Below are 22,428 nucleotides of genomic sequence, written 5' to 3'. Positions count from 1 at the left end.
GAGGCTACCAGGGTTGAACATGGCCCTACAGAGCGTGAGGAGAAAACTCCCTCTCAGCCTCTCCTCTCTCCCACCTCCCAGAGTCAGTAACTCTGATAAATCATTCACTGAAATCTAAAGAGCCCCAGTATGTGAGAGAGTGATTAACGCACGTGCTTTAGGGGCTGCAGCGCCAACCCCCTGCCTCGACGAGGGGGATGAAGAACTACAGTAGAAAAGGGTTAGGCTGGGAGAGGGCACAGCTCATGTGGGACGGGGAGCTGAGTTGACCAAGAGGCCAGAACTCATGGGGGTTTGGGACAAGAAATCAAGAGGATTGGGAAGACGCACTTCTGTGTATTTTCTCCCTGTTTCCAATCCTGCCATGTATTTAATATAGAAACTTTTCATTCACATTTAAACACATTGGAGCTAAGCTGCTATTTCCACTTACATTGGTACCATTTTAATTAGGTGCTTAATCAGATGCTTATGCATCACAAAGCAATCAATAATTGGTGTGCTTTCATTAATTAACTTGACTGTGTGCTGTGCATTGCTTTTAAAAAAAATGACAGTGTGAGCGAGTGTCAATTTCAGGCATGAAGAAATGGAAATTAGGTGTCAGTTAATCTCTAATGCACTTATCTCAATTTTAATTTCAATTTTGAATCAGTATTAATACCATGTTGTTTAAACAGCATTAGCGTCTATTTGTATAATTGTTTGCAAGATTTCACTGGATATTGCGAATCAGAAGTCTTAACCTTTTATTTTGAGATCAGTAAATGCAATCCAGCGCACCACTCCTGAAAGTCTGCAACCCCTAGCCGTTGACATGCTCCCTAGAGAGCAAACACCTGGCGAGCCCTTTCGCCCTAAAAAGCGCTTTTGGCTCTTTGCCATTGCTTCATCCACCCCACCAGAAAATGCTGTAGGTAACCAGGTAATTAAAGCATACCTTCACTAGGTATAGTTCTACCAGCTATGCGCCAAAATTCAAATGGTTGTTTCTTTTATCTTTCATTCAGCTTTGCAATTATTAGATCCCATTTAAAAACTGGAACTGAAATAACAAAAGCAAGTTAAGAAGAGAGTGGCATCGGGCATAGGTGGGGGTAAAACAATAAAGGGAAAGAACTGACTATGCAAAAAGAAACATCCCAAACTATCAGAGCCCCAGATCCCCGTCCAACTGAATCCACCCCAGCCAGGCATATCAAGCTGGGCCCCTGAAATATCACCCATCCCGTCTGGCAGTGAATGCTGCATGTTCCAGATGGAGCTATGGTGTGTGCGTCTCCTCCACTGACATGCTGCTTTGATACTGAATGCACCCCTGCCACAGGGAGCAGAGACATGGACTCCTACAAAACAGAATCCCATATACCCCTCCAACATCACATCCCCTCCCCCACACTGTCTGCCATCCCTTCCCCCACCTCCACATGGCCATTCGCAGCCTATTGCTAACAGTTCCTTCCAGCCTTCAACACAATAAATAAAACACTCTGTTACAAAAGTTAGATTGTGCCAGAGAAACCCGATCTCGTTCTGTGAGGTGGTTTTCTTTTGGACAAAAGAAAATGCAATAGCATCTGGATGACAGTAAGGCATATGATACAGTTCCACATGGGAAACTACTCGTTACATTGGAGAAGATGGGGATATGAGAAGTGAAAGGTCAGTAAGAAATTGGTTACAGGGGAGACTACAAGGAGTCATACTGAATGGTGAGTTGTCAGGCTGGAGGGAGGTTACTAGTGGAATTCCTCAGAGATCAGTCTTGGGGGACCAATCTTATTCAACATTTTTATTAGTGACCTTGGCACAAAAAGTGGGAGTGTGACACAAAGCTGGGAGGTATTGCCAATATGGAGGAGGACCGGAATATCATACAGGAAGATCTGCATGACCTTGAAATCTGCAGTAAATGAAATGGGATGAAAATTAATAGAGCAAAATTATGCACTTGGGGAGTAATGACAAGAATTTTTACAATAAGCTGGGGATTTATCAGTTGGAAGGGACAGAGAAGGAGAAAGACCTGGGTGTATTGGTTGATAACAGCATAATTATGAGCTGCCAATGTGCTGCGGCCATGACATGGGTTAATGCAGTCCTAGGATGCAGGCGAGGTATTTCCAGTAGACACAGGGAAGGGTTAATATTGTTATACAAGGCACTGATGAGACTTCATCTGAAATACTGCGGGCCATTCTGGTCTCCCATGTTTAAGAAGGATGCATTCAAAGTGGAACAGGTGCAGAGAAGGGCTACTAGGATAATCCGAGGAATGGAAAATCTGCCTTATGAGAGGAGACTCCAAGAGCTTTAGCCTAGCCAAAAGAAGGCTGAGGGGAGATATGATTGCTCTCTATAAATACATCAGAAGGACAAATATCAGGGAAAGAAAGGACTTATTTCGGTTAAGCACCAATGGTGGCACTAGAACAAATGGATACTGGCCATCAATAAGTTTTGGCTTGAAATTAGGCGAAGGTTTCTACCCATCAGAGTGAAGTTTTGGAACAGCCTCCCAAGGGAAGCAGTGGGGGCAAAAAACCTAACTGGCTTCAAGACTGAGCTCGATACATTTCTGGAGGGATTGGTACGATGGGACTGCCTACAACGGCAGGTAGCCGATCTGCAACTGCTAGCAGCAAATATCTCCAACAGCCGGTGATGGGACACTAGATGGGGAGGGCTCCGAGTTACTACAGAGAATTCTCTCCCAGCTGTCTGGTTGCTGGGTCTTGCCCATATGCTCAGGGTCTAACTGACTGCTATATTTCGAGATGGGAAGGAATTTTGCCCAGACTCAGATTGGCAGAGACCCTGGGGTTGGGGGGTTTTTTTTGCCTTCCTCTGCAGCATGGGGCATGGCATGGATCATTTACAGGTTTAAACAAGTGTAAATGATGGATTTTTTGGTAACTTGAAGTCTTTAAATAAATGATTTGAGGCCTTCATTAACTCAGCCCGAGGTGTCTGTTCAGCACCACAATGGAGACCCTGATCTTACAGAATCATAGACTATCAGGGTTGGAAGGGACCTCAGGAGATCATCTAGTCCAACCCCCTGCTCAAAGCAGGGCCGATCCCCAATTTTTGCCAACTGTGTCCGTGCAGAGCCCTGCACAACCAGGGGCCTGACCTCAATCAGGGGCTCTGCAACTCCTGGCATTACAGGATCCCTAGTTTTGTTTAGGGTCCCTGCAGCATCTGACGAAATGTGGGGCCAAGATCTCTGTCAGGGTCTGTGCAGTGCCCAGTACAGCGATGGGGTGCGATCTTCGTCAGGATCCGTGCCGTGCCGGGCCCAATGGGGACACAGATCTCACTCGGGGTCTCTGAGGCGCCCAACACAATGGAGGCAGCAATCTGGGCCGCAGTCGGGCGCTGCCTGGCACAAGGGGGGCTGTGATCTCGGTCCAGGTCTCAGTTTTACCTAAAACAACAGAGGTGTCCCTGTCTCGGGCTCTGCCCGCCTCTGCCCGTTTCAGAATCACTCCGGGGAACGATTCCCCCCTAAACCGGGACAAGTCACTGCAGGTAAAGTGGGGGGGACACCCCCCCCCAACGCTGAGATTTGAACTGGCCACGGGCAAAGTGGGGAGGAAACGGGGTCCGGGGGGGGGAAGAGCCCGTCTCAGGGGGGGGGACGGGGGGGGTCACCCGGGCTGCTGCTCGTCGCTGCCGGGAGAGAAAGGGGGCAGGACGGGAGCGGGGGGCCCCGGGGGGGGCAGCGGTAAATCCGAGGGGATCTCAGCCCCCCCTTTCCCTCCCCGCCCCTCGGGGGGCCCCGGCTCTTCTCCCCCCCCCCGGCCATGCCCGGGCTGCGCCGACATTTTCCCCCCGCCCCTGTCCCCAGGTCCCCCGCGCCCGGCCCCACGCAGGGACCCCGGGGGGCTGGTCCCCCCCCGGACACTGGGGCAGAGTCACCGCCCGGCCCCGGGGCTCGCTCCGGTACCTGGAGGCTGCAGCTCCGCAGCGGGGCGGGCGGAGCCCGGGGCGGCCCCAGGGCGGCTCCGGCGGGCGCGGGGCCCGGGCCGGGCACGGGGGGGTGAATGACGGTCTCCCCGGCACAGACCCCGCGGCCCAGCGCGGCCCCGCAGCGCAGCGGCAAGTGAGCTCTGCCTCTGCGCATGTCCGACTCTTCGCGCCCCCCCCCCGATCTGCGCATGCCCAGAGCCGGGAGACACAAAACCCTCCTCCGGCTCCGGGAGAGGCTCCAACAGCCCCGCACGAGCCAGGCAGAGCCACAGCGCCGCGCGCGTTCGCAGCCCCTCTCGTCCTCCCGCCCCCACCAAACGTCACTTCCGTTCCCGGGAGAGTCAGGAACTACATCTCCCAGCCTGCCCCGGGGGGCGCTTCCGCCCTCTCCAGCCCGGGTAGGGGAGGGTTGCAGAGGAGGCTTTGGAATTAATTGATAAACTTAACAGTAACAAGTCACCGGGACCAGACGGCATTCGCCCAAGAGTTCTGAAAGAACCAGCTGGCATTCGCCCAAATGTGAAATTGCTGAACTACTAACTAGGGTTTGTAACCTGTCTTTTAAATCGGCTTCTGTACCCAGTGCCTGGAAGACAGCTAACGTTAGGCCAATATTTAAAAGGGCTCTAGAGGGGATCCCGGCAATTACACACCGGTGAGTCTAACGTCAGTACCGGGCAAATTAGTTGAAACAATGGTAAAGAATAAAATTGTCAGACACACAGAAGAACATAAATTGTTGGGCAAAAGTCAGCATGGTTTCTGTAAAGGGAAATCATGTCTTACTGATCTCTTAGAGTTCTCTGAAGGGGTCAAACATGCGGACAAGGGGGAATCCAGTGGACACAGTGTACTTAGATTTCCAGAAAGCATTTGTCAAGGTCCCTCACCAAAGGCTCTTATGTAAATTAAGTTGTCATGGCATAAGAGGGAAGATCCTTTCATGGATTGAGAACTGGTTAAAAGAGAGGGAACAAAGGGTAGGAATAAATGGTAAATTTTCAGAATGGAGAGGGGTAACTAGTGGTGTTCCCCAAGGGTCAGTCCTAGGACTAATCCTATTCAACTTATTCATAAATGATCTAGAGAAAGGAGTAAAAAGTGAGGCAGTAAAGGTTGCAGATGATACTAAACTGCTCGAGATAGTTAAGACCAAAGCAGACTGTGAAGAACTTCAAAAAGATCTCACAAAACTAAGTGATTGGGCAACAAAATGGCAAATGAAATTTAATGTGGATAAATGTAAAGTAATGCACATTGGGAAAAATAACCCCAACTATACATGCAATTTGATGGGGGCTAATTTAGCTACAACTAATCAGGACAAAGATCTCGGGAGTCATTGTGAATAGTTCTCTGAAGACGTCCACGCAGTGTGCAACGGCAGTCAAAAGCAAACAGGATGTTAGGAATCATTAACAAGGAGATAGAGAATAAGAAGGAGAATATCTTATTGCCCTTATATAAATCTATGGTACACCCACATCTTGAATACTGTGTACAGATGTGGTCTCCTCACCTCAAAAAAGATATACTGGCATTAGAAAAGGTTCAGAGAAGGGCAACTAAAATGATTAGGGGTTTGGAACGGGTCCCATATGAGGAGAGATTAAAGAGGCTAGGACTTTTCAGATTGGAAAAGAGGAGACTAAGGGGGGATATGATAGAGGTATATAAAATCATGAGTGATGTGGAGAAAAGTTATTTACTTATTCCCTTAATATAAGAACTAGGGGTCACCAAATGAAATTAATGGGTAGCAGGTTTAAAACAAATAAAAGGAAGTTCTTCTTCACACAGCGCACAGTCAACCTGTGGAACTCCTTGCCTAAGGAGGTGGTGAAGGCTAGGACTATAACAGGGTTTAAAAGACAACTGGATAAATTCATGGAGGTTAAGTCCATTAATGGCTATTAGCCAGGATGGGTAAGGAATGGTGTCCCTAGCCTCTGTTTGTCAGAGGGTGGTAATGGACAGCAGGAGAGAGATCACTTGATTACTACCTGTTAGGTTCACTCCCTCTGGGGTACTTGGCATTGGCCACTGTCAGTAGACAGCACACTGGGCTGGATGGACCTTTGGTCTAACTGAGTACGGCCATTCTTGTGTTCTTATTAACCACTTCTCTCAGTGGTGTCAATTTTTCACGCCCCTGAGAGATGTGGCTATGTCAACATAGCTTTTCAGTGTAGACCAGCCTTTACATGGCTTTTTGATGTGAAAGGCAATGGACTTCAGCCTTTTCCTTGACATTGATAGTTGACGATTGCAGCTTTCCTACCAGCTGGACACATCCTATGACAGATGTCATGCCTTTCCTTTGCAAATTAGAGAAGTGAGGAAGTCAGTGACCCTACAGTCTAAGTGGGTAAAAAGTTATACAACTTGTCTCCTTGAATAGTGTGTGTGTGTGTTTTTTTTTTAAAGAAATTGCTTTGAAGCTAAGCAAAATATGTTCTATTTGAAGTACAAAAAATTGAAATCTATACTGGGCGAATATTCTCTTATACACTCTTTCTAACACACATTCTTCCACCCCAACCTTTGGAGTGAAGTTTCCTACCAAAACTCCTTACACCACAGGGGGTAAATTAAATCAAATTAACTTTTGAAGATTAGCCATCATTTCCTGTATGACTAACAGAACTAAAAACAAGACAACTTTCAGTTTTCCAAAATAATTCAGATCATCAAACAAACAATTAGTCTCCTACTCTTTAACCAATAACTTCACCTATAATTTCATTTTCATTTGTAACAACATATTCAAAGACCACAAATTCTTGTCATATATGTTGGTTTTCTTTTAATCCCCATTGCCAACAACTGAATGTTGGCTCAAGTTGTTGCGTGTCCCAACGTAGATCCCAACCACTCCTCTGAGTTCATATATCTCTGGTTCTTCTGCCATCTGTGTTGGTGGAAGGGGTCTCCTATGTGGGAATGTTTGCATCATGAGGAAAAAAAAAACTTTCTCTTTTCACACTTTGTTAGGATATAGATATTCAGGCCTGTCTGCAAAGGCCTGTACTTTAAGAATTTCGGTGTATTCTTATCACTTGGCTAGTTAGAGGTATAAAAGAAAGCATCAAAATCACCGTCTGCTGGTGTAAGGGCCTTCTCTTACTGTGACAGTCTGAGAACCTGTTCTTAGGCTAAGGCCTTTGGCCAAGCAGCAGAGGCAGCCATAAGCTGGGAAGCGACCGGTTACCTCCTCACATTCCAAAGTAGTCACATTGAAAGAAGTGCTATTGGGCTGTTAGGAGTACAATCCTGTCCTGATAGTGCCTATCGCCTCCAGAGAAAGGGAAGTGCCTAGAAAATGTAAAAGGAAACTTAGTTTGATAGCATCCTGTCTGGCAAGAGCTCATTTATCAATAGCTGGGATGTGAAATCCTCACTTCTGTATTGTTTTGTCATTATAGTTCCCACTTTGCTGACCCAAACATTCTGTGATTCTACGGGTATGTCTACACTACGAAATTAGGTCGGATTTATAGAAGTCGGTTTTTTAGATATTGTTTTTAGATAGTCGAGTGTGTGTGTCCCCACACAAAATGCTCTAGTGCATTAAGTGCATTAACTCGGCGGAGTGCTTCCACAGTACCAAGGCTAGCATCGACTTCCGGAGCGTTGCACTGTGGGTAGCTATCCCACAGTTCCCGCGGTCTCCGCCACCCATTGGAATTCTGGGTTGAGATCCCAATGGCTAATGGGGCAAAAACATTGTCGCGGGTGGTTCTGGGTACATGTTGTCAGGCCCACCCTCCCACCCTCTGTGAAAGCAATGGCAGACAATCGTTTCGCGCCTTTTTGCCTGAGTTACCTGTGCAGACACCACACCGTGGCAAGCATGGAGCCCGCTCAGTTCACCATCACCCTACGTCTCCTGGGTGCTGGCAGACGTGGACTGCATTGCTACACAGCAGCAGCTCATTGCCTTGTGGCAGCAGACGGTGCAATAGGCCTGATAACCATCGTCATCGTGTCCGAGGTTCTCCTGGCCGCCTCGGTAAGGTCGGTCAGGAGCGCCTGGGCAGACATGGGCGCAGGGACTGAAATAGGAGTGACTCGACCAGGTCATTCTCTTTAGTCCTGCCGGCAGGCGTATTGCACCGTCTTCTGCCGAGCAGCCAGGAGATGAGGATGGCTAGCAGTCCTATTCCACCGTCTGCTGCCAGCCAAAGATGTAAAAGATAGATGGAGTGGATCAAAACAAGAAATAGACCAGATTTGTTTTGTATTCATTTGCTCCCCCCTCCCTCCCTCCCTCCGTGAAATCAGTGGCCAACAATCATTTCAGTGAGGTCTGCCAGGGGCACCTTGAAAAGTTTTATGGAGATTCAGTCCTGCTTGGAATATGAGGGGGAGGGATAGCTCAGTGGGTTGAGCATTGGTCTGCTAAACCCAGGGTTTTGAGTTCAATCCTTGAGAGGGCCATTCTGTGTGACAGTTGTTTTTGTTTCTCCTTGATATAAAGCCACCCCCTTTGTTGATTTTAATTCCCTGTAAGCCAACCCTGTAAGCCATGTCGTCAGTCGCCCCTCCCTCCGTCAGAGCAACGGCAGACAATCATTCCACGCCTTTTTTCCGTGCCGACGCCATACACGGCAAGCATGGAGCCCGCTCAGATCACTTTGGCAATTATGCGCATGGTGTTTAATGTGCTCCTTATCCAGCAGTATATGCAGCACCAGAACCTGGCAAAGCGAAATCGGGCGAGTAGGCGACGTCAGCGCGGTGACGAGAGCGATGAGGACATGGACGCAGACTTCTTTCAAAGCACGGGCCCTGGCAATGTGGGCGTCATGGTGCTAACGGGGCAGGCTCTGTTATGATATAAATATTCAGGCCTGCCTGTAAAGGCCTGTACTCTAAGAATTTAGGTGTATTCTTATCACTTGGCTAGTTATAGAGGTATGAAAGAATCAAAATCACTGTCTGCCGGTGTAAGGTCCTTCTCTTACTGTGACAGTCTGAGGCCCTGTGCTTAGGGCTAAGCAGCAGAGGCAGCCATAAGCTGGGAAGTGACCAGTCACCTCCTCACGTTCCAAACTAGTCACTTTGAAAGAAGATGCTATTGGTAGCACAGGTAGAAGAAAAGGAAAAGGGGAGGAATGATGGGAACACTGAGCCTTGGGGTGGCTCTGGGGGATCAGATTGTTGCTTTGGTGGGTGTGCATGAAAACTCTGTGGGCATGGGGGAGGCAGTTACACCTTGTGTAAAATTAATATGGCTAATATAATGTTATGGAGGTTAAACTATATGGAAGGAATGTGCATTTTCCCAGGATGTGTACAGTGCTAAAATCTGAAGCTGTGTCTCAGCTATTACCTGAGAATAAACTTAAAGCTTGGTACAGCAGAGAAACTATTGCAAACCTGATCTGTTGTACAGGAGGGGAGACTGAGGTACACCACCTCATGAATTTCATAAATGACCAGTGAGTGGGGTAATTCACTAACCTGACTATAGAACAAAATAAGGACAGCCTGGAGGTAATTCTTCTGTTTTTTCCTGCAATTAGCAAGGAAATTTGTAAAAGAAAGTGATATTATTATTATTATTAAGCAATAATCTGTCCCCACCGGGGGGGTGCAAATTGTTTCTTTTGTTTTTCAGACACTCTACAAGCAAGCTGGCGCCAGCGGGAAAAATAACCCACAATACCATGGATCTGTGTTTTGTGTTTGTCTTGTTGCTAGCATTGTTGTGTTTTTAATGAACAGAAAATCTCATGATGTGGGTGGGGGATGGCTTCAGAAGGCTGACCTTGGGGGTGGGAGATGTGTATGGGAATGCAAAATCCTCAGCCAGGAGGCCAGCACCTGTGTAATAGCTACCGTGATACCTGGAAATGGAATGGCAACTAAGGTGGCCCCCACAAGCCCTATGGAAATAATGAGAAGGGGAGGAGCTCACTGGGAATCAATGGAGGGGTGTGTAAAATAGTGTAAATCAACAGAAGATGGTTGGATGTGCCCCTGTCCTATGACTATGGAGGAGCAGAATCAATGGCCTATGCAAGGGGTGGACAATTGGGTGTACTGTGTATAAGGTGTTTTGCTGGGAATGTACATATTACTGGGGGCACAATTACACCAGCCCATAACCAAACTACACACATCTACGTGCTGCTATCTGGACTTTGGTGCACAAATGGATCTGTGAATCTTATTGCTGTGAATAATCAAACCAAGGCCTACTGCCTGATTCCATACCAAGTGGTCAAGCTGGTTTGGACAATATCCCATTTCTCTGTGAACATTCAATGGACTTATGATATGGACAAAAGCAAGCAAAACCTGTAGGGGCAGCTTGTTGCAACTGCCAGCAACTGGACACATCAGATCGTGACCCTGTCGAGGGAGGAAGCTTGCAATGCCAGACAGCTACCGGTCAGTCGGGAATCAATTGGAGTGGGCAAACCTATTGTGGTGGCTGCTGTGATGCAAGTACCAAAGCAATCAAAGATCTGCTGCTATCAAGGGTAGTGACCCTGGGAACTGTGCAGGTCATAGTGGATGACTTTGCTGCAATGGGATCCCCTAACTGTGGTGGGGCCATAGACGGGACCCATATCCCTATCTTGGCACCGGAGCACCAAGCCGGCGAGTACATAAACCGCAAGGGGTACTTTTCAATAGTGCTGCAAGCTCTGGTGGATCACAAGGGACGTTTCACTAACATCAGCGTGGGATGGCCGGGAAAGGTGCATGCCGCTCGCATCATCAGGAACTCTGGTCTGTTTCAAAAGCTGCAGGAAGGAACTTTCTTCCCAGACCAGAAAATAACCATTGGGGATGTTGAAATGCCTAAAGTTATCCTTGGGGACCCAGCCTACCCCTTAATGCCATGGCTCATGAAGCCGTACACAGGCAGCCTGGACAGTCGTCAGGAGCTGTTCAACTACAGGCTGAGCAAGTGCAGAATGGTGGTAGAATGTGCATTTGGAAGTTTAAAAGCGCACTGGTGCAGTTTACTGACTCGCTTAGACCTCAGCGAAACCAATATTCCCACTGTTATTACTGTTTGCTGTGTGCTCCACAATATCTGTGAGAGTAAGGGGGAGACGTTTACGGCGGGGTGGGAGGTTGAGGCAAATTGCCTCGCTGCTGGTTACGCGCAGCCAGACACCAGGGCGGTTAGAAGAGCACAGGAGGGCGCGGTGCACATCAGAGAAGCTTTGAAAACCAGTTTCATGACTGGCCAGGCAACGATGTGAAAGTTTGTTTCTCCTTGATGAAACCCCCCCACCCCTTGGTTCACTCTACTTCCCTGTAAGCTAATCATCCTCCTCTCCTCCCTTCGATCACCGCTTGCAGAGGCAATAAAGTTGTTGTTTCACATTCATGCATTCTTTATTAATTCATCACACAAATAGGGGGATAACTGCCAAGGTAGCCCGGGAGGGGTGGTGGAGGAGGGAAGCACCGGGTGGGGTGGTGGAGGAGGGAAGGACAAGGCCACACAGCGCTTTAAAACTTATTGAATGCCAGCCTTCTGTTGCTTGGGCAATCCTCTGGGGTGGAGTGGTTGGGTGGCCGGAGGCCCCCTCACTGCGTTCTTGGGCGTCTGGGTGTGGAGGCTATGGAACTTGGGGAGGAGGGCGGTTGGTTACACAGGGGCTGTAGCGGCGGTCTGTGCTCCTGCTGCCTTTCCTGCAGCTCAATCATACGCTGGAGCATATGAGTTTGATCCTCCAGCAGCCTCAGCATTGAATCCTGCCTCCTCTCATCACGCTGCCGCCACCTTTCAGCTTCAGCCCTCTCTTCAGCCCGCCACCTCTCCTCCCGGTCATTTTGTGTCTGCCTCCACACGTTTGTCTGTGCTCTCCCAGTGTGGGAGGACAGCATGAGGTCAGAGAACATTTCATCGCGAGTGCGTTTTTTTCACCTTCTAATCTTTGCTAGCCTCTGGGAAGGAGAAGATCCTGTGATCCTTGAAACACATGCAGCTGGTGGAGAAAAAAAAAGGGACAGTGGTATTTAAAAAGACACATTTTATAGAACAATGGGTACCCTCTTTCACGGTAAACCTTGCTGTTAACATTACATACATAGCACATGTGCTTTCGTTACAAGGTCGCATTTTGCCTCCCCCCACCGTGTGGCTACCCCCTCAACCCTCCCTGTGGCTAACAGCGGGGAACATTTCTGTTCAGCCACAGGCAAAGAGCCCAGCAGGAACGGGCATCTCTGAATGTCCGCTTAAGAAAAGCACCCTATTTCAACCAGGTGACCATGAATGATATCTCACCTCTCAGGATAACACGGAGAGATAAAGAACGGATGTTGCTGGAACGCCAGCAAACATACACTGCCATGCTTTGTTATGCAGTGGTTCCCGACTATGTGCTACTGGCCTGGCGCGGTAAAGTGTCCTACCATGGTGGACGGAATAAGGCTGCACTCCCCAGAAACCTTTTGCAAAGGCTTTGGGAGCACAGCCAGGAGAGCTTTATGGAGATGTCCCTGGAGGATTTCCGCTCCATCCCCAGACATGTTAACAGACTACAGCCAGTAGCTGTACTGGCCGCGAATGCCAGGGCAAATTAATCATTAAACACGCTTGCTTTTAAACCATGTGTAGTTTTTTAAAAGGTACACTCACCGGAGGTCCTTTCTCCACCTGCCGGGTCCAGGAGGCAGCCTTGGGTGGGTTCGGGGGATACTGGCTCCAGGTCCAGGGTGAGAAACAGTTCCTGGCTGTCGGGAAAACCGGTTTCTCCGCTTGCTTGCTGTGAGCTATCTACAACCTCATCTTCCTCATCCCCAAAACCTGCTTTCTTGTTGCCTCCATTTCCATTGAAGGAGTCAAACAACACGGCTGGGGTAGTGGTGGCTGAGCCCCATAAAATGGCATGCAGCTCATCATAGAACTGGTGTGTTTGGGGCTCTGACCCAGAGCGGCCGTTTGCCTCTCTGGTTTTCTGGTAGGCTTGCCTCAGCTCCTTCAGTTTCACGCGGCACTGCTTCGGGTCCCTATTATGGCCTCTGTCCTTCATGCCCTGGGAGATTTTGACAAAGGTTTTGGCATTTCGAAAACTGGAACCGAGTTCTGATAGCACGGATTCCTCTCCCCATACAGCGATCAGATCCCGTACCTCCCGTTCGGTCCATGCTGGAGCTCTTTTGCGATTCTGGGACTCCATCATGGTCACCTCTGCTGATGAGCTCTGCACGGTCACCTCTGCTGATGAGCTCTGCATGGTCACCTGCAGCTTGCCACGCTGGCCAAACAGGAAATGAAATTCAAAAGTTCGCGGGCCTTTTCCTGTCTACCTGGCCAGTGCATCTGAGTTGAGAGTGCTGTCCAGAGCGGTCACAATGGAGCACTCTGGGATAGCTTCTGGAGGCCAATACCGTCTAATTGCGTCCACACTATCCCAAATTCAACCCAGCAAGGCTGATTTCAGCGCTAATCTCCTTGTCGGGGTGGAGTAAAGAAATCTATTTTAAGAGCCCTTTAAGTAGAAAAAAAAGGGCTTCGTCGTGTGGACGGGTGCAGGGTTAAATCGATTTAATGCTGCTAAATTCGACCTCAACTCCTAGTGTAGACCAGGGCTAGGTAGCTGCAAGTGATCCCCAAACGTTGCTTTGTGTTCACATCTGTACAGATGCTGAGAATGGGCGATGGATCAATTGATGATTACCTGTTCTGTTCATTCCCTCTGAAACACCTGGCATAGACCACTCTTGGAAGACTGGACACTGGGATAGCTGGACCACTGATCTGACCCAGTACGGCTATTCTTATGTTTTATGTACAGGAATGAGGCACTCACAAAGCAGAAATGGGGGGAGGGGCTCTAAATTTAAATCAGTTTTAGAGAGAAATGTGTTCAAACACTGTGAGACGTGATGTATGGAAGAAATAACAAGCGATCCCCAGCTCCTTCCCCCAAGCCTTAGGTGGGGATTAGCTGCTAGCAGCTGTAGCTGGTATAAATGCCTGTGGATGCAGCCCACCAGGTGATTCACCTGGGGTAGGTGGTGAGTTGCTTGGCAGGGATGCTAGGGGCTGAAGTATGAACAGGGATCTAAGGACTCTACAGTGGCCTCCAGTGGGGGTTGAGGATGCAGTGGAATCTGAGCATCACAGTTATCAAGATTCAAAGCTGCTTGTGCGTGGAGAGGAGGGGGTTGACTCTGCTGAATTTTTAGTGCATCCCATTAACTACTTGCCCATGACAACCTGGCAGCCCCCTGCTTTGTTATTGCACTGCGGCTGTGTTCTCTCTGGAAAGGGTCTCCAGGAATTGGTATTTGCAGCTGCATTAAAGAGTCATAAAAGAGAAGGAAGAGTTAATGTCTTGGAAAAGTCTGTGTGTGTATGTGTGTGTAAGATGGGTGGGAGGGTTTCCAGAAATCAGTTTGCTCCAGTCTCTTTACTCTGGGATTTCCTTTAGAAAAAGCTGAAGCAGGGAGCAAACCCTCTGCCCTCTCTGAGGCTCAAACTCAGGAGCTTCAGATTATGAGATTGACATGCTGCCAACTACACTAAGAAGGCTATGAAAGGCTTTTAGCTAAATGCATGTAGGACCCTCCTACACAGTGACTGGGGCAGGGAAGGAGCCAGGGTTGTGCTGGAAGAAGCAGGGAGATCTGGTGCCCAGACACGTTGCATGGCAGCAAACAAACCGACTCCCCCTGCCTCTGAACAATCCACCTGGAACTAAGAGCAGCACTGAGGGGGGCTTTCTTCTTGCCACTTCTGCTGGCATAGGCAGGCATCCTGGAGGCCTTTCTAGAAGAGAACGGAGAACTGAGTTGGGAAAACCAGTTTGAAAACAGGAAGCTCAGGTTTAGACTCATTTATAATATTAAATAATCCTTCAATTCTAGTATCACAGTCAATACAATTGCTTCAGCCTCATAGTTTCCCAGAGGGAAAACTCAAGTTCTCTCCAAAGGAAGTGGAGAGAAAACACTTTTTCAGAGTCCAGGAGAGACAAGGCAGGTGGAGAGGCCTCAGATTGCTATAATCCAGTGCGGATAAATCAGGCTTATTCACCCTCTGTCCTGCGGGGGTCGGAGTTACCCCAGGGACAGGCCAGTGGTAGAAGGAGGAGTGCCTTGCTGGACAGCTAGAAAAAGTAAGCCATCATGTTTCTGCCTGGTTTCAAACCAGGGGCCTTTTGCGTGTTAGGCAAACGTGATAACCACTACACTACAGAAACTCTGTCACAGAGCTCTGCCCCTCCCTTCAAATTCCATCCACTTGGCTGGCGCTCACCCTGGCACACACTGACGGGCAAACCTGGAGAAAGTGGTGGCAGCCCTTCGGTAGGTCAGCTGGTAGAGCAAAGCACTGGAGCCGGCGCTCAGGAAGTCATCCTTACGTCTCCCTTGTGACTCCAGCTTGAAGGAGAGCTTCTTTTTCTTCCCCTTGCTGAGAAAGAGCAAGAGAAGAAAGAAAGCTCAGGTGGGCCAACTTGGTGCACAAGCCCACGCTGCTTTTTCCTGCTGCAGAGCCCGAAATGAGGGACTCATGGCAGGTAAAGGCACCGCTGCACTTCCAGAAAACAGCCCACCCCTGCACACAAAGGGACAAAACAACATGCCGAAGCCTGGGATTGAAGCAGGGACCTTTAAATCTTCAGTCTAATGCGCTCCTGGCTGAGCTACTTTGAGAGTTACTAGGTTTCTGTTTGGCCTGCTGTTTCTCTGTCTGGGATGTTTTTGTCAGCCACGGCACACAAAAAGGACCTCACTGTGAGTGGCCCACGAAGGCAAGATGAATTTTTGCCTGCCTTGCTCAGCTTGACTTGCTTCCTCCCCCCATTCCTGCCTTAGTTCCTGGCTTACCTGGTGGCTGCAGGCGACGGGGGCCTAGCGGCACGGGGAGGAAGTTGGGCAGCTGAACCCTGGTGGCAAGAGTCCTGCTGCCACTTGGCCCCCCACCCTGTATTCCCGGCCTTACTGACTGGCCGCCAGGGACTTGGTGCCCAGCAGCACAGGGGAAGGAGGTGGACAGAGCCACCCTCGCCTTGAAGCTCAGGCTCATTAAAACATATGTTCAGTCTATGATGGCCAATGAGAGACCGACATCACTTGCTATTTTATCACTTGAAAATGCCATTGGCCAGTCTTGGCATCTCTCTAATGCTGCGCTTCAGTTCATGAGGACAAAGTCGAGAAAGTGACCTTTGAACTAAAGGACTCGGGTTAACAGTCGAACGCTGTTTCTCACTGTAACACTAGTTAAGACTGGTCCACCCTGTGTTGGTGGCCGTTCAATTTCTAGATGTTAGTACATTCAGTTACTGTTAAAATTTAAAAAAAGCCAGAGGTTGAGCAGTGAGCACCCCCGGCACATTGGAAAGTTGGCATCTGTAGCTCCAGCCCCAGCGTCAGCACCTATAGAAGGAGCCGCATATTAACTTCTGAAGAGCCGCACGTGGCTCTGGAGCCACAGGTTGGCCTCCCCTGGCTTACAGCAATCTGATGCCTCAAACAATCTGTCTCTCCCAAAGTGTTGGATCTGCATCCCCAGAAGGCTCCTGCACTGCCTCCCCGCTTTTCACAGTCTATAGAAAGGAGGAGCATCAAGGGTTAATGATGAGCGACAAGGTACAACATGGGTGGCAGAGGCTTCAGGATCCCAGAGTGTTTGCCTGTCTGGGGCATTTTGAGTGAGATCTCAGGGACACATTGTAAGGCAGAATCCCAGGAATCTATATGAAAGGAGCATAGGGCCATAAGGACGTAAGAACGGCCATACTGGGTCAGACCAAAGGTCCCGATAGCCCAGTATCCTGTCTTCCCATAGTGGCCAATGTCAAGTGCTTCAGAAGGAATGAACAGAACACATAATCATCAAGTGATCTATCCCTTGTCGCCCATTCACAGCTCCTGGCAAACAGAGGGTAGGAACACCATCCCTATCCATCTTGGCTAATACCCATTGATAGGCCTATCCTCCATGAATAGATCTGGTTCATTTTTTGAACGCTGTTATAGTCTTGGCCTTCACAGTATCCTTTGGCAAGGAGTTCCGCATGTAGACTGTGGGTTGTGTGAAAAAATACTTCTTTTTGTTTGTTTTAAACGTGCTGCCTATTAATTTCATTTGGTGGCCCCTCGTTCTTGTCTTAGGAGAGGGAGTCAATAACACTGTCTTATTTACTTACTCACACCAGTCATGATTTTATAGACCTCTATAATATCCCCCCTTAGTCGTCTTTTTTCCAAACTGAAAAGTCCCAGTCTTATGAATCTCTCCTCATATGGCAGATGCTCCATACCCCTAATCATTTTTGTTGCCCTTTTCTGAACTTTTTCCAATCCAATATGTCTTTGAGGTGGGGTGACCACATCTGCATGCAGTACTCAAGATGTAGGCGTACCATGGATTTATATAGAGGCAATATGATCTTTTCTGTCTTACTATCTATCCCTTTCTTAATGATTCCCAAGATTCTCTTTGCTTTTTTGACGGCCGCTGCACATTGAGTGGATGTTTTCAGAGAACTCTCCACCGTGACTCCAAGATCCCTCTCTTGAGTGGCAACAGCTATTTTAGACCTCATCATTTTATATGTATAGTTGGGATTATGGTTTCCAATGTGCATGACTTTGCATTTATCAACATTGAGTTTCCTCTGCCATTTTGTTGCCCTTTCACCCAGTTTTGTGAGGTTTTTTGTAACTCTTTGCAGTCTGCTTTGGACTTAACTCTCCTGAGTAGTTTTGGATCATCTGCAAATTTTGCCACCTCACTGTTTACCCCTTTTCCCAGATCATTTAGGAATATGTTGAAGAGTACTGATCCCAGTACCGACCCCCTGGGGGACACCACTACTTACCTCTCTCCATTTTGAAAACTGAGCATTTATTCCTACCTTTTAACCAGTTATTGATCCACGAGAGGACCTCCCCTTTTATCCCATGACAGCGTAATAGAGCAGAATAGGGTTTCCTTGGGAGGGGGAGTAAACTGAGGATATATCAGGAGGTTGTGTGTCTGATACTCAGCCTTTGCTGCTCCTGCCGGCTGTGGCTGCTGAGGACATTTTCCTTCTCTCCTCCTGGGTCACTCTTCTGCCAGATTCTCAGCCAGTGCGGCCGCCCTGCAGCCGAGGGCAGAGCAGTTTGGTGAGAGGCTGCCGGACTCACCACATAAGAGCGGGGCTGCTGTAGCAGCTTGACTGATCATGGGCCACGTCCTGCAGCCCTGGCAGCCCAGGATAACCTCCCACTGAGGGCCATGGGAATTTAGCCTTTGGAACTAGCTGCTGGTACCTGAGGTCTCAGCTATGAAGTAAGCTGGTGGCACACACAGCTTCATCCAAAGAAGTGAAGGATGTAAGCGAAAGGGCAAAGTTGGCCACCTGGGGAGCTGCTGCAGTCCCATAACCACAGCTGGAAGGGAGAAGAGGAAAAACTCCCTGAAGTGCTCAAAGCAGCACCGAGAAAAGGAAGTTTGCCAGTGAGATCAGTAGCAATAAATATGAAATGAAGGAGTGCTTTCCCCTCTGTGATGACATGTTCGAATTATGTTACTTTACGATGAGATAAAGCTTTAAAATATCCTGCTCTAATTTCAGGATGGGTCTGTAACCATAATCGGTCTCTGTGGGAAGTGGCCTCTAGATAGTGATCTTTGGGAAGAGCTGGCTGAAGAGCCTTCCTACGAACCAGGAGATCCTGGCTTGGCCTGCCAGTTCTGCCTTGCTGAACCTGGCTTGTCTGCTAGGCTCCTTTTTTTGCATCTCTTCTCATAAAAAGAAAAGACCTCACAGCACAATCCTTGTAAGTGCTCGTTCAGGACGGAGAGAGCTTCCTTGTGGCGAAGGCTTGGAAAGTGGCAAATGCTAAGTCTGGAGCTGATGGAAAGTTACCATGAGTCAGAGTTGAGTTGAAGTTGCTGTGACTGAAACCCAGAGCACTAACCCACTCTAGGATCACAGCAGCTTGTGGGAGAAGCAATGTTAGAAGCCCTCTGTCAACTCAGCTGTGGCTTTCCCTGCACAGAGAGCCAGCCCGCTCAAGGTCTGCAAGTTTTGTGGGAAATGGGGAACGTCTGTACTTTGGCATTTGAAGGTGTTGTCTTGGACCATCAAGGGGAACAGTTGCAAACAGCTAGTTGAGGAAGGCACCATGGCTTAGTAGGTTAAAGCACCTGTCTTGTAAACAGGAGATCCTGGGTTCAACTCCCAGTGGTGCCTTGTTGTACAGCTTTTGTCTCCTCCGCTCATGTTTTCCTCTGTCTTCCTAGGAAACAGAAGAGACCTCCCTTGGCAATGTAAGTAATTGCTTACTAAGGAAAAGGCTTCTTTGCAGAGGAGCATTGGAGAGAATCAAATCACCAGCCTGGAGTTGATGAAAAGGCTATTGGTGTTGGGAAGGAGGTTGCTTTGACTGCAATTGCTGTGACACCAGAGCTTGTGTCCCATGCAATTCACTAGAAATGTCTATGCACAGAGACCCTTCTAGAGGGTTCTCTGCAGGGCTTGCAGGAAATGGAGAATAACTGTCCTTTCACCTTTCATTTTATTGTTGATGAAAGATGGAGCAGTTACGGGAGAAGTCCCAGAGAGTGGCACCGTGGCAGAGCTTGCCAATAAACCTGCTGGATAAAGAGCAAATTCAGGATCCAGCATCCAGTGCTGTTTTGCTGAACGTGCCTCCTCTTGTCACTTTTTGGTCTTTTTTGTTAACGGAGAAGCCCACCTTTGACTAGCCATACACATGCTTGCAAAAGAAACAGGTCTTTTTGCTGACAAGTGTTGAAAGGAGGCATCGGATGAACATGGAAACAAGGTACAGGTTGCTGTAACTCATCTTGCAGGCACGGCTGTTGAACCTGGGCTGCCTCTTACAATACTGTGCTAGTGACAAGTAGCAAAACCCCTCCAGGTGCTGTGATCACTTGGCCAACAACATGCAGAGACACACTATGGACACACTATGGTCCATGTTAAAGAGCTTTCCCTCAACCCTCCCGCTTCCCTGGTTCTTGTCAGGCAAGCAGCAAAAGGCCAGAAGTCCAAAGCGCAGACAATGCGATGTTTATTGGGGTTAGTTTCCAAGCAAGCATATTTCGGAGCCCTTCACACCAGTTGGGCTTATTTCTATACACCAATAGAGTCTGTTCCCCAGTGTTCCCTTCCAAGCTCTCATGCCACAGAGCATTTACCCTGTATCCCCCTTCCCAGCTCTGACGCCGCAAAGCCTTGCCTGTGTCCCTGTTTCCCGTTCCCCCCTTAGCAAGCATGATTCCAATTTCCCCTCCACTTCCTGTTTGACCCCAGTTTATATAATAATATTCTCAGCTATACCCTAACCAATCGTTTTACTGAAATTTAACTAACCAATCCTAACATATTGTGACATAATTCTCTAACCAGTTATATCCCACTACCTTAATTAACTTACATCTAGCAAAATTAATTATACAACAGACAGAAACAATTAGCGAACCAGACAGATTAACAATAGAAAACTGGGGGGCATAAAGATAAAACATACAGAAATGAGGGTTTCACAACCACAACCATTGATAAGTGATTTCTTGCCAGACAGGATGCTGGCAAACTAAGTTTTCTTTAACCATCTTAAGATCCATTTCTTTATCTAGTGGTGATGGGCACTCTCTGGACAGGATCTTCTTCCTAACCGCTCAATGCCACCTTATTTCACTGTGTCTGGTTTGGGATGTGACAATGTGACCGTACGCTTCCCAGCTTATGGCTGCCCCTGCTGCTTAGCCAAAGGCCTTAGCCTAAGAACAAGGCCTCCGACTATCCTAGTGAGAGCAGGCCCATACACAGGTGGACTGTGATTTTGACTCTTTGTTTTTATACCCCTGTAACGAGCTAAGTGATAAAAATACACCTAAGTGCTATAGCAGACTCACATGTCGATAGAGCGAGGCCAGAGCTGGCTCCAGTGTTGAAAGTGTTGTGACACAGAAACAACAGCGATGACAGCACACTAACGTTTCTGTAGCTGACAGGATTTGAACCTGCGTCGGGGGGACCCCCACAAGGGATTTCAAATCCATCGCCTTCACCACTCGGCCACAACTACTTGATGGACAGCTGCTTAGCTACACTATGATTCTGTTCTCACAGAACTGTCACTTCAAATTGCTTGCTCAGACCAGCTTCCCCAGCACAAGTGCGTCCATGGCGGAACAGCGAGAATTTCTGCCCATTTCTCTTCCGGCTGGAGCATGATCGGAGTGTGTTTGTGGTTAATGACATTGCAATAGATTGTTGTTCATTCCCCACTTCGACAAGTCAGACAGTCCCTTTCCTATTCAAATCTCCAGCACATCATTCCAATAGCAGGGGTCAGGATTTCTCTGGGGCACTGGCAGGGATGCAGGTAGCTACATCCCCTCTGTCTGACTATTGCCATTGCAGGAGAGAAGGTTTCAATGGAATTGAATGCCCTGGCTCAGACAAGAGACACAGGGAGGTGTTACTGTTCATGGATCTGTGCAAAGGAAATTGTGTCTCTGTGTGAAATTGAGGAGGGAAATGAAACATTCACATGGCAGCCCAATGCCCTAAGGAATGTGGGTGAAGGACTCGGGCTGAGAAATGATCTAACGGGTTTGTATCAATTTCTTGCCCTGATTAAAAACTATGGCTAAAAGGCAGCCATTGCTGTTAGTACTTAGAATCATAGAATCATAGAATATCAGGGTTGGAAGGGACCCCAGAAGGTCATCTAGTCCAACCCCCTGCTCGAAGCAGGACCAATTCCCAGTTAAATCATCCCAGCCAGGGCTTTGTCAAGCCTGACCTTAAAAACCTCTAAGGAAGGAGATTCTACCACCTCCCTAGGTAACGCATTCCAGTGTTTCACCACCCTCTTAGTGAAAAAGTTTTTCCTAATATCCAATCTAAACCTCCCCCATTGCAACTTGAGACCATTACTCCTCGTTCTGTCATCTGCTACCATTGAGAACAGTCTAGAGCCATCCTCTTTGGAACCCCCTTTCAGGTAGTTGAAAGCAGCTATCAAATCCCCCCTCATTCTTCTCTTCTGCAGACTTGTACCTGTGTAGGGTCACCCGGGTGGGTATCAAGTCCATTGCCTTAACCGGGGGTAGTCGATTATTTTATCAAGATCCAAATTTCTTGGTCAAGGTATAGTCATGGTCTAGATTCCAGAGAAAATAATACACTGATGATAATAAGTATATAAAAATGTTTGCAATCACTATGGGCATAACTGTGATGATTGTGTCGTGTTTCACTCTATCTCTTGTGCCACCGCCTTTCCCTTTAGCCTTGTCGTTTACCAAGGGTAAAAACTAAACCTCTCTTCAGACACAAGGGAGTGTTTGTGTTCATTCCTGCGAGCTACACAAGGGTTTGATGTTGCTGCTTTCAGTTCTCCGGCTCTTCCGGGACAAGGAACAATTCAGGCTGTCACTGAACTGAAGGAGGGAGATCATTTTTTGACAGGGAGAGGGATGCCTCCTCTTAAAGG

General features: G+C 48.2%; 1 protein-coding gene and 3 non-coding genes across 4 annotated transcripts in view; 1 reads left to right on the top strand and 3 right to left on the bottom strand.

Moving 5' to 3' along the window:
* LOC141978971 (uncharacterized) overlaps positions 1-3,970 on the bottom strand; it is a 30,146-nt gene extending 26,176 nt beyond the window's left edge. Inside the window, exon 1 of the mRNA XM_074941404.1 lies at positions 3,953-3,970. The gene's annotated coding sequence lies outside the window, so the exon portion shown is untranslated. The remainder of the gene's footprint in view (positions 1-3,952) is intronic.
* An 11,115-nt stretch (positions 3,971-15,085) lies between these two features.
* Positions 15,086-15,158, bottom strand: TRNAV-AAC (transfer RNA valine (anticodon AAC)). Its single transcript has one exon. It is a non-coding gene; the product is annotated as a tRNA-Val (tRNA).
* A 3,916-nt stretch (positions 15,159-19,074) lies between these two features.
* On the top strand, positions 19,075-19,148 carry TRNAT-UGU (transfer RNA threonine (anticodon UGU)). Its single transcript has one exon. It is a non-coding gene; the product is annotated as a tRNA-Thr (tRNA).
* A 1,778-nt stretch (positions 19,149-20,926) lies between these two features.
* Positions 20,927-21,012, bottom strand: TRNAS-UGA (transfer RNA serine (anticodon UGA)). The gene has a single exon. It is a non-coding gene; the product is annotated as a tRNA-Ser (tRNA).
* Positions 21,013-22,428: the final 1,416 nt, after the last annotated feature.

The sequence above is a fragment of the Natator depressus genome, chromosome 28, assembly GCF_965152275.1.
Source record: "Natator depressus isolate rNatDep1 chromosome 28, rNatDep2.hap1, whole genome shotgun sequence".
NCBI classification, from domain to species: domain Eukaryota; kingdom Metazoa; phylum Chordata; order Testudines; family Cheloniidae; genus Natator; species Natator depressus.
The sequence above is the reverse complement of the archived record's forward strand: the minus strand, read 5'-3'. Positions and strand labels throughout refer to the sequence as shown.